This window comes from Suricata suricatta, chromosome 3 (genome assembly GCF_006229205.1).
Source record: "Suricata suricatta isolate VVHF042 chromosome 3, meerkat_22Aug2017_6uvM2_HiC, whole genome shotgun sequence".
NCBI classification, from domain to species: Eukaryota; Metazoa; Chordata; class Mammalia; order Carnivora; family Herpestidae; genus Suricata; species Suricata suricatta.
Genome location: NC_043702.1, coordinates 134,719,794 through 134,729,676, shown reverse-complemented (window position 1 = coordinate 134,729,676; position 9,883 = coordinate 134,719,794). Strand labels below are relative to the sequence as shown.

The following is a 9,883-nucleotide window of genomic DNA, read 5'->3' as shown; positions in this document are numbered from 1 at the left end:
AGTGGAGAATGGGGAGAGGTCTCTGGCTACTCCAGGGTGTAACACTGTCGTGAGAGTTGGAGCTCGTTCTGGTCAAGGCTTGGTCTGGATGCTGAGGATTCCCCCATCCGTTTCCTGAGATTCTTTCTTTTTTTAAATTTCATTAGAGATTTTTTTTTCTACTGAGGTACCACAATTTCATTATTCAGTGCCACATGTTGTGCTTTGACTCCTATTGTTTCCTCTGAGTTAATCTGCAAAGGGTAGCAGTTTGCTGGGGAAACTGCAAAATATGGAAGCTTCAGGAATTTGCATGTCATCCTTGTGCAGGGACCAGGCTAATCTTTTCTGGATTGTTCCAATTTTAGTATACGTGCTGCCGAAACAAGCACTAACTTCATTTCCTTTTTTTCCCAGCATGTTAAATGTACTCTTCAATCCCCAGCCCCAATTTTCCCAGCCCCCACCCTTCTCCACTCTGGTATCCATCAGTGAGCTCTCTATTGCTAAGAGTCTGCCTCTTAGTTTGCTTCTCTTTTTTCCGCTTTGCTTGCTTATTTTGTTTCTTAAATTCCATATGAGTGAAATCATATGGTGTTTGTCACTCTCTGACTGACTTTACTCAGCATTATACTCTCTAGCTCCATCCATGTTGTTGCAAAGGCAAGATTCCATTTTTTATAGCTGAATAATATTCCATTGACTATATACCACATCTTCTTTATCCATTTATCAGTCAATGGACACTTGGGCTGCTTCCATAGTTTGGCTATTGTAGATAATGCTGCTATAAACACAGGGATGCATAGATCCCTTTGAGTTAGTGTGTTTGTATTTTTTGGGTAAATACCCAGGGGTGTGAGTCCTAGGTCATAGGGTAGTTCTATTTTTAACTTTTCGAAGAAACTCCATACTGTGCCCCCCAGTGGCTGCAGCAATTTGCATTCCCACCAACAGTACAAGAGTGTTCCCCTTTCGCCAGATCCTCACCAACACCTTGTCTCTGGTGTTGCTAATTTTAACCATTCTGCCAGGTGTGAGGTGGTATCTCATTGAGGTTTTGATTTGCATTTTCCTGATGATGAGTGATGTTGTGTGGGGAATAAGTTTGGGAGTAAGGTGGGTTAACAAGGCGTGTAGGCATAGGAAGCCTCAGGACGAAAGCATCCAAGATTAGGAAATCAAGATTAGGTATTCAGAGTGAAAGTGACTCCAATTTAGTACAATAGCAAGAAGCTGCTTTCGCAGAAGGGAAGGACCAAAATAGGTGAACAAGTAAACAGGGCTAGACCACAGCAGGGCCAAGTCGCCTTAAGCAAAAGAAAGGTGCCTTGTTGACCGTGAGGTAGCAGGCTCTATTGTCTTCTACCCTATGCTAGCCATGATAAACAGACTCATTGCCTAGTGCCTAGTAAACAACCATTTGCCCAGCCAGGATTTTGTTTTGTGTTGACTCAAACCCCTAACTCCGCATATCTTGGAAACCCCCTTTCTCTCACACGCATGAGTTAATGTTCATGGTTTCATTGTTTTTGTACACATTCGTTACACTTGTTAGCATTCTGATCCTAATAAAAACAGAGCACGGACCCTTAACTTGGGGCTCTTGTCTCCTCCCGGACATTAGCCCCTCTCACATTTTAATCCTGCATCCACTCTCTTGCTGGATAAGAGAGAACTCCAGACCCAGAGTTGACTGCAATGTTGAACATCTTTACATGTGTCTGTTGGCTATCTGTATGTCTTCTTTGGAGAAATGTCTGTTTATATCTTCTAACCATTTTGTAATAGAATTATTTGTGTGGGTTTTTTTGTTTTTTTTTTTTGGCGTTGAGTTATATCAGTTCTTTGTATGCTTTGGATACTAACCTTTTATTGGATATGTCATTTGCCAATATCCTCTCCCATCCAGTAAGTTGCCTTTTAGTTTTGTTGATTGTTTCTTTTTTTTTTTTTTTTTTTTTTGCTGTGCAGAAGCTTTTTATCTTAATGATGTCCCAATGCTTTATTTTTGCTTTTATTTTCCTTGACTCAGGAGACATATGTAGAAAAATGTTGCTTTGGCTGATGTCAGAGAAAGTACTGCTGATGCTCTCTTCAAGGATTTTTATGGTTTCGATCTCACATTTAGTTAGGTCTTTGATCCATTTGGAGTTTATTTTGATGTATGGTGTAAGAAAATGGTACAGTTTAATTATTTTGCATGTAGCTGTCCAGTTTTTCCAACATCATTTGTTAAAGAGAATTTTTCCCATTGTATATTCATTCCTCATTTGCCAAAGATTAGTTGACCATATAATTGTGGGTTTATTTCTGGGGTTTCTGTTCTATTGATCTGTCTTTTTTATGCCAGTACCACACTGTTTTAATTACTACTGCTTTGTAATATAACTTGAGATCTGGAATTGTCATACCTTTAGCTTTGTTCTCAAGATTGCTTTGACTGTTTGAGGTCTTTTGTGGTTCTATACAAATGTTAGGATCATTTGTTCTAGTTCTATGAAAAATGCTAATGGTATTTTGATAGAGATTTCACTGAATCTGTAGATTGCTTTGGGCAGTATGGACATTTTAACAATATTAGGTCTTCCAATCTATGAGCATGGAATGTCTTTCCATTTCTCTGTGTTGTCTTGATTTTTTTTTTATCAGTGTTTTATGGTATTCAGACCCCTATTTGGTTAAGCTTATTCCTAGATAATTTGTTGTTTTGGCACAATTGTAAATGGAACTGTTATATTAATTTCACTTTTTGCTGTTTTGTTACTGGTGTATTAGACACGCAACAGATTCTGTACACTAATTTGTATCCTGAGACTTCGCTGAATTCATTGATCAGTTCTAGTCATTTTTTGGTGGAGTCTTTGGAGTTTCCTTTATACAATATCATGTCATTTGCAGATAATGAGAGTTTGACTTCTTCCTTACCTGTTTGGATGCCTTTGTTTTCTTTTCATGTTGTCTGATTGCTGTGACTAGGACTTCCACTACTATGTTGAATAACAGTGGTGAGAGTAGACATCCTTATCTTGTTCCTGATCTTAGGGGAAAAGCTCTCAGGTTTTCAACTTTGAGTATGATGTTGGTTGTGGGTTTTTTTGTTTAAGGCCTTTATTACATTGAGGTATGTTCCCTCCAGACCTACTTTGCAGAGAGTCGCTGTACTTTTTGAGTGTTTTATGGTTTTTATCATTTCTCTTATTGACATGACATTATCTTGTTGACAGTTTTGTGAATACTAAACACCCTTGAGCCCCGGGAATAATCCCACTTGATTGTGGTGTATGATTTTTAAAAAAAATATTGTTGGATTCAGTTTGCTAATATTTTGTTGAGGATTTTTGCCTCTATATTCATGAGAGATTTTGGCCTGTAGTTCTCTTTTTGTGAGGTGTATTTATCTATTTTTGGTATTAGGTTGATACTTGCCTCATAGAATGAATTTGAAAGTTTTCCTTACTCTTGTATTTTTTTTCTGAATAGTTTGAGAACAATGGTATAAACTCTTTAAATGTTTGATAGAATTTGCCTGTGAAGCCATCAGGTCCTGACTTTTGTTTGTTGGGAGTGTTTTGATTTCTGATTCAATTTTACTGTTAGTAATTGGTCTGTTCAAATTTTCTATTTCTTCCAGCTTTCATTTTGGTAGGTTATTTGTCTCTAGGAATTTATACATGTCTTCTAAGTTGCTCAATTTGTTGGCATACAGGTTACAATTCTATTACAATTATTTTATTTCTGTGGTGTTGGTTGTTACCTCTCCTCTTTCATTAGTAATTTTGTTTATTTGGGTTCTTTTTTTTTTTTCTCTTTTCTGAGTCTTACTAGAGGTTCATCAATTTTGTTGATATTTTCAAAGAAACAGCTCCTGATTTCATTGATCTGGTCTATTTTTTTTTTTTTTTTTACTTTCTATATCATTTATTTCTATCTAGTCTTATTATTTACTTCTTTCTCCTGGTTTTGGGTTTTGCTCATTGTTCTCTTTCTAGCTCCTTTAGGTATAAGGCTAGGTGGTTTGGTATTTGTCTTGCTTCTTGCACATATTCCCTCTGAAACAAGCTGAAGGCGGTCCCGCTGTCCTTGCTGTTGGGACGGGGGTTCCAAGCCTGCCCAGCCTGGTTCAGCCTTTGCAGGAAGAAGCAAGGGTAAGCCGAGGCCTGCAGCAGCCTGGGGCTGTGAGGAAGCCTAGGGTGAGGGGTACCATTTGGTCAGTGGTCCCCGGAGCTGGGGTTGGAAGAGGCTCGGGAGGGTGGGTAGGCCCCCCCCCACTATAGATCCAGCAGCCGATGGGCATCATGACAAAAGGGCTGAGGAGCAGCCTGTGGCAAGCTGAAGAACGGACCCCAAATACGTCCATGTTCCAACCCCCGGAACCTGTGAACGTCACCACACAAGGCAAATGAGACTTCGCAGGTGTCATTTAGTTGAGAATCATGAGATGTGGAGAGTAGCCTGGCATATCCAAGTGGCCTCTAAGTACTCACAAGGTCCTGGAGCCCATGGTGGGGCAGAAGCAGTGTCCTTTACCTGATGAAAATACACTGAACGCCTAGTACATGCCAGAGATGGCTCTGGGGGTCTGGGATACGGCCGTGAAAACACAACACAAGGTTCCTGCCCTCCAGTGGAAGAAGACTAACAGACAATAAGTAAGGATCTGTGTGTGGATCAGAGGTTGGTAAGTGTTGGGAGAAGATTAGCAAGCTGAGGGCCAAGGTGGTATTGGGGAGGAGTGGGGCCACGGTGGTCGGGAAGGCCTGGTGACATGCAGTGTGAGCCACGGAGATCTCTGAGGGCAGTAGAACACTTCAGGCAGGAGGAATAGCAGGCCAAAGGCTTTGGGGCAGGACACCTGCCGGACACTTCCCAGGATGACAAGGAGCCCGGTGAGGCTGGCATGGAGTGAGTGGTAGGGCAGTGACAGGAGGTAAGTGTGTGTGGAGGCAGAGGGTTGATGGTGTGGGGCCTCGTGGATGTTAGGCCACTTGCCAAGGGAGCCCTGTGAGGGTTCTGAGAGGAGGAATGAGCTGGTCTGAGTGTGGATCTTTCTAGAAGACCGAGATACTCCTTTTATCTGTTTTGCAGCTGTACCCGCTGAACTGTTCGCCCTCAGCTAAACCAGAAGAAAGAAGAAGAAATCAGTCTTTGTGGCTCCATTCTTGGTCCTCTTACCCCACTTCTCATTAGTGGACCCACCTGTCTATGCATGGCCTATTCACGGTCCTCTCCCCTCTTCTTTGCATGGCGGTCCCCAGCCCCCTCCTACCTCATCAGTCATTTACACTTTGGAGAGATCAAGAATGTGTATCCCATTACCGTCTCTAAGATTATGAGTTGAATTGTGGCACCCAAAAGATAGGTTGAAGGCTTAATTTCCAGTACCTCAGAATATGACCTTAGTCAGAAATAGTCCTTGCAAATGTAATTTTGTTCAGACAAGGTCATACAAGGCCATACTGGAGTAGGGAGGGCTCTTGATGCACTATGACTGGTGTCCTTATAAGAAGATGATGTAGAGATTCCAGGGAAGAAGGCCATGTAATCACAGAGGCAGATGCCCGAGTGACGCAGCTACGGGCTGGGGGATGCCGAGGGTCGCTGGACACCCCTCGCAGCCAGGAAGAGGCAAGCACGACCCTGCCAGCACCCTGATTTCAGACGTCCAGCCTCCAGAGCTGAGAGAACAAGTTTCTGTTGTTTTAAGCCACCCAGGTTGTGGTGCTTAGCTCTGGCAGCCCGAGGAAGCCAAAGCCAAGGAGGTTAGCTTTTCTGGAGACTTTGTTGTAATTGTGAAATTTAAGATTTTTTCCTTTCTGAAGAAACCTCTGGCATGCTATTTTCCTACTGACCAGACTTTACCTGAAGATAATGATGCTCTGTTTTGGGGGCATCCCAGGGCTGCATGAGAATTGAGAAGGGCCCACTTCTCTGCACGGCCTGGATATGCTTACCTCCAGGGAGCTGGGGAAGAGCCCCACTGCTGGGTGGGGTTTGGCTGTGGACACCGAGTGTGGGTTTGGGAAGAGGAAGATGCAGGGGGCTCAGTCCTGGACAGAGAGGGCAGATGAGGGGGACCTAAAGCTTGAGGACACCAGATGCCCAAACCGTGCCTTTTATTTGTCTCAAGATAAAAATGTCCATAGCTATTAATTGTTGAGCCTTTCCCTGTGCAGGTCTGTTCACCGGTCAGGGACACCGAATGACTGCAACAGAGTCCCCTTAAACAAACACTTGTATGCAAACATCCATTGCAGCGTCTCTTAAACTAGCGGAAGGTACAAATGACCCACATGTCTATCAGCTGACTGATGGGTAAACAAAATGGCGCACATCCATACATGGAACGGTATCCAGCCGTAAAAGGAACGGACTACTGCTCTGGGCTAACATGCATGGACCTCGAAAACATGACGATAAGTGAAAGAAGTCAGACACCAAAAGCCGCATGTTGTATGGTTCCACTTGTGTGAAGTGTCCAGAACAGGCAGGTCCGTGGAGCCAGAAAGCACATCAGGGATTGCCCGGGGCTGTGTGCAGGAGGACCAGGCACTGACTGGTTAATGGGTCTGCAGTTTCCTTTTGAGGTGATTAGGCTGTTCTGGAACCCGGTGGTGGTGGTGGTGGTGGTTGCACAGTATCTTACAAAAGTACAAAATGTCACTGAATTGCACACTTTAAATGGGAAGTTTTATGTTATTTTACCACATGTATACACGAAACCCTGCATTCAAGTGAGAGGAGACAGATGATTAACAAAGAAATCTGTATTTAAGGTAAGTGCTGGGAAGACAAAGCAGACGGGCTAAGGTGCTGAGAGTGACAGGGAGGTGCTATTTTAGTGAGTGGCTGGCCTTTGTGAGCAGGAGGTCAGTGGGAGAGCCGAGGAGATGGCCAAGAAGAGACCACCTTTCAGGCCACGGAAACGGAAAGGGCAAAGGCCCTGAGGCAGGAACAGGCCAAGGGTGTGGGGAACCGAGTTGCAGAAAGAGAGGCACACAGGTGGTGAGATCTGAGAAGAGGCAGAGGCCCGTGGGGGGAGGGGGCTGATGGCTAGAGCGCCCTGGGACCCTGAGGGGCTGGGCAGAAGTAAACGCCAGGAGGCTGTGGCAGCAGGGACTCCTGTCTGTGGAATGAATGGGCCTAGGAGACTGTAAGGCTTGCTTTGGATGTCAAGCAATCTAAGGGGCATCTCCCATCAGGGTCCCCATGCGGCACAGCCTTGACGAAGGAGATGCATAACCAGGTGAGGAGGTTTTGCTTTCTGAGCGCGTTGCCTAGGTATGTTTACTTTTCATTCAGGTTCATACTGAGTGACAAGCTGTACTTCACCTAGTGGGTCTCCTCCCATCCCCCTGCCTGGGGCTCCCTGACCCCATCACCCAGCCTTCTCCTTCCCCATTCACTTATCACTGCCCCGCACAGGTATATATAGCTGTATTGGTTATTTTCTGTGTCAGATTAGCTAGGCTGTAGTACCTTGGTTTTCAATCACTCACCTAGTGCTGCTGTGAAGGCATTTTGTAGATGTGGGAACATGTAGAGTCAGTTAACTTTAAGGAAGGAGATTGCTTGTTCTAGCTTAGGTGGGCCTCATCTAATCAGTCAAAAGGTCTTAACTACAAAACTGAAATTTCCCAATGGAAGAAGAGATTCTACCTCAAGACTGCAGCCTCAGCACCAGCCTGAGTTTCCAGGCTACCAGCCTACCCTATAGATTTCCGACTTGCCAGTCCCCACAATCTCATGAACCAATTCCTTGAAATAAATCTCTCTGTACATATCCGTATGTGCACACATGCATATTTCCTACTGGTTCTGTTGGGAGAATTCTGACAAGTGTGCTTTCTCTCCATTTACCATCCCCCTCCCTCCAGATGCACACAAGTGCAAGGACTTGCCTGTTTTCTTCCTAGCTGTGTCTCCCAGAACAGTGCCTGGCAGTGGGTCCGTTGGTAGTGTCTAATGGGTAGTTCTTCATAATTCTTGTTTGTTTGTGTGGTTGTTGGATCCTTTTGAAAATCAAGAGAGAAAGGAAAAAAAAAGGCACATGAGTCTTATCTGAGCTGGGGATTTCCTTGTGGGTCCCAGGGCTGTGGGTCCTGTTGTTGAGTGGGTGTCTGTTTGCAGCTGAGGAAAAGGTGTGCCTGGGAAGAAAGGTTGCAAATTTAAACTCAAGTTCAGATTCTCCTAGCAACGGTGCACGCCCTCTGGCTGCTAGCTGGGGGAACCCAAGCACCAAACACGTGCTGCTGGGGCAGGTCCCGTTGCTAGGAGAACAACGACTCCTGCTTGTAAGGGGATGCGGGAACTAGGTGGGCGTTGCCTTTTGTTTCCCAAGTAATTGTTTTAAAGCCTGGTGTGGAGGAGTGGGGATTCGGGGAAGGAGGAACAAGGCTTGAGCCCAGATTTGTGTTTGTTTAGGAACTAGTGGTTAGTGCAAAGTCTCTGGTTTCAGAATGCGTCCCAAATGGGTTTGCAATTAAGGACAGAATCTGTAGGAGCTGAGGAAACCACCAATTCCCCATACTGTTTGCTTCTCAGCCTCCACAGGCCATCTGCATCGGAGCAGGAAGTGTGGGATTGGTGGTGGGGTGGAGGAATGAAAAGGACCAAGCTGGCGTTGGTTGGGGCTGGGAGGGATTTGGGTTTCCAGATTTTGTGTTTGCTTAATTACATTCACAGACCATCCTGACCTCAATGTCCTGGGGTTGGGGCTTGGGAGAACCAGAGGAGAAGGGCCACGTTCCATTCATGATTTCCCTTTACGCCTGTTGCCTCCAACTGGTAACCACCCCGTGTTACCACTTGCACTTTGCAAAAGAGCAAGCTGTTGCAGAAGGCCTGAGAAGTCTGAGGAAGAGACAGAGCTGAGAGCTGGATCCAGCTCTGTCCCATTCCCAAACCACCTTCTCTCACCCACATTGGCTGCCTGGGTGTGACAGGTCATTATCTGATATAGGCTTGGAGGGGAACACCTGGGGGCATTGCTTTGGGGCTGTTTTCTGAGAGCATGCCCTTCAGAAAATAAATCCAAGTTCCCTTCTAGAGAAGCCGCAGCTTCAGAAGGAGTGGGTCGCAGAAAAAACTGCCATGTTCATCGAACTGATTTTATTTTCCTTTTGGACGTTTGGAAAGCCTATTTCTGAGCTGCCACTGCAGTAAGGTGGTGTCATTGGACTGAGCTTCCGGCCAACCTAGGGGCTAACCAGACACACGGAGGCTGCCCAGCACGGTCCTAAAACTTGCATGTCCTCAACCCTCTGTGTGCTTTCTTCCCACCTTCTGGGTGGATGCATAGGATCCAGGTGGGACCCCAAGGCCCAGGAAGATGGTGGAGCCACGGGGAAGGCGCCTGGTTTTCTGAATGACTTCATACGGAGCAGGAGATCCCTCCCTTTGACATACCAGAGTATGAATGAAAAACAAGTCTGTGTTGTATGGAGCCTTTGGCTTGGGAGGCCGTACACTGCAGCGGTCAGGCTCCGGTGATCTGGAGAGAGCGTGTAGGAGGGTGTGTGATGACGCCATTTTTGTTGAGGGCGCCACCCTGCTGGCTCCGTAGGAGGAGCAAGTGAGTCTTGGTCTCAGGATTGTGAGTTTGAGCCCCATGTTGGGTATAGAGATTACTTAAAAATAAAACCGCAGGTGGTGCTGGGAGAACTGGACAGCAACATGTGGAAGAACGAAACTAGACCACTTTCTTACACCATACACAAAAATAAACTCAAAATGGCTGAAGGACCTGAACGTGAGGCAGGAAACCATCAAAACCCTCAAGGAGAAAGTAGGAAACAACCTCCTTGACCTCAACCACAGCAATTTCCTACTCAACACATCCCCAAAGGCAAGGGAAATGAAAGCAAAAATGAACTACTGGGATCTCATCAAGATAAAAAGCTTC

The 9,883-nt window shown here is 45.3% G+C and overlaps 1 non-coding gene across 1 annotated transcript; it reads right to left on the bottom strand.

Moving 5' to 3' along the window:
* Positions 1-264: 264 nt before the first annotated feature.
* On the bottom strand, positions 265-371 carry LOC115288764. The gene has a single exon (XR_003907168.1). It is a non-coding gene; the product is annotated as a U6 spliceosomal RNA (small nuclear RNA).
* Between the last annotated feature and the right edge of the window lie 9,512 nt (positions 372-9,883).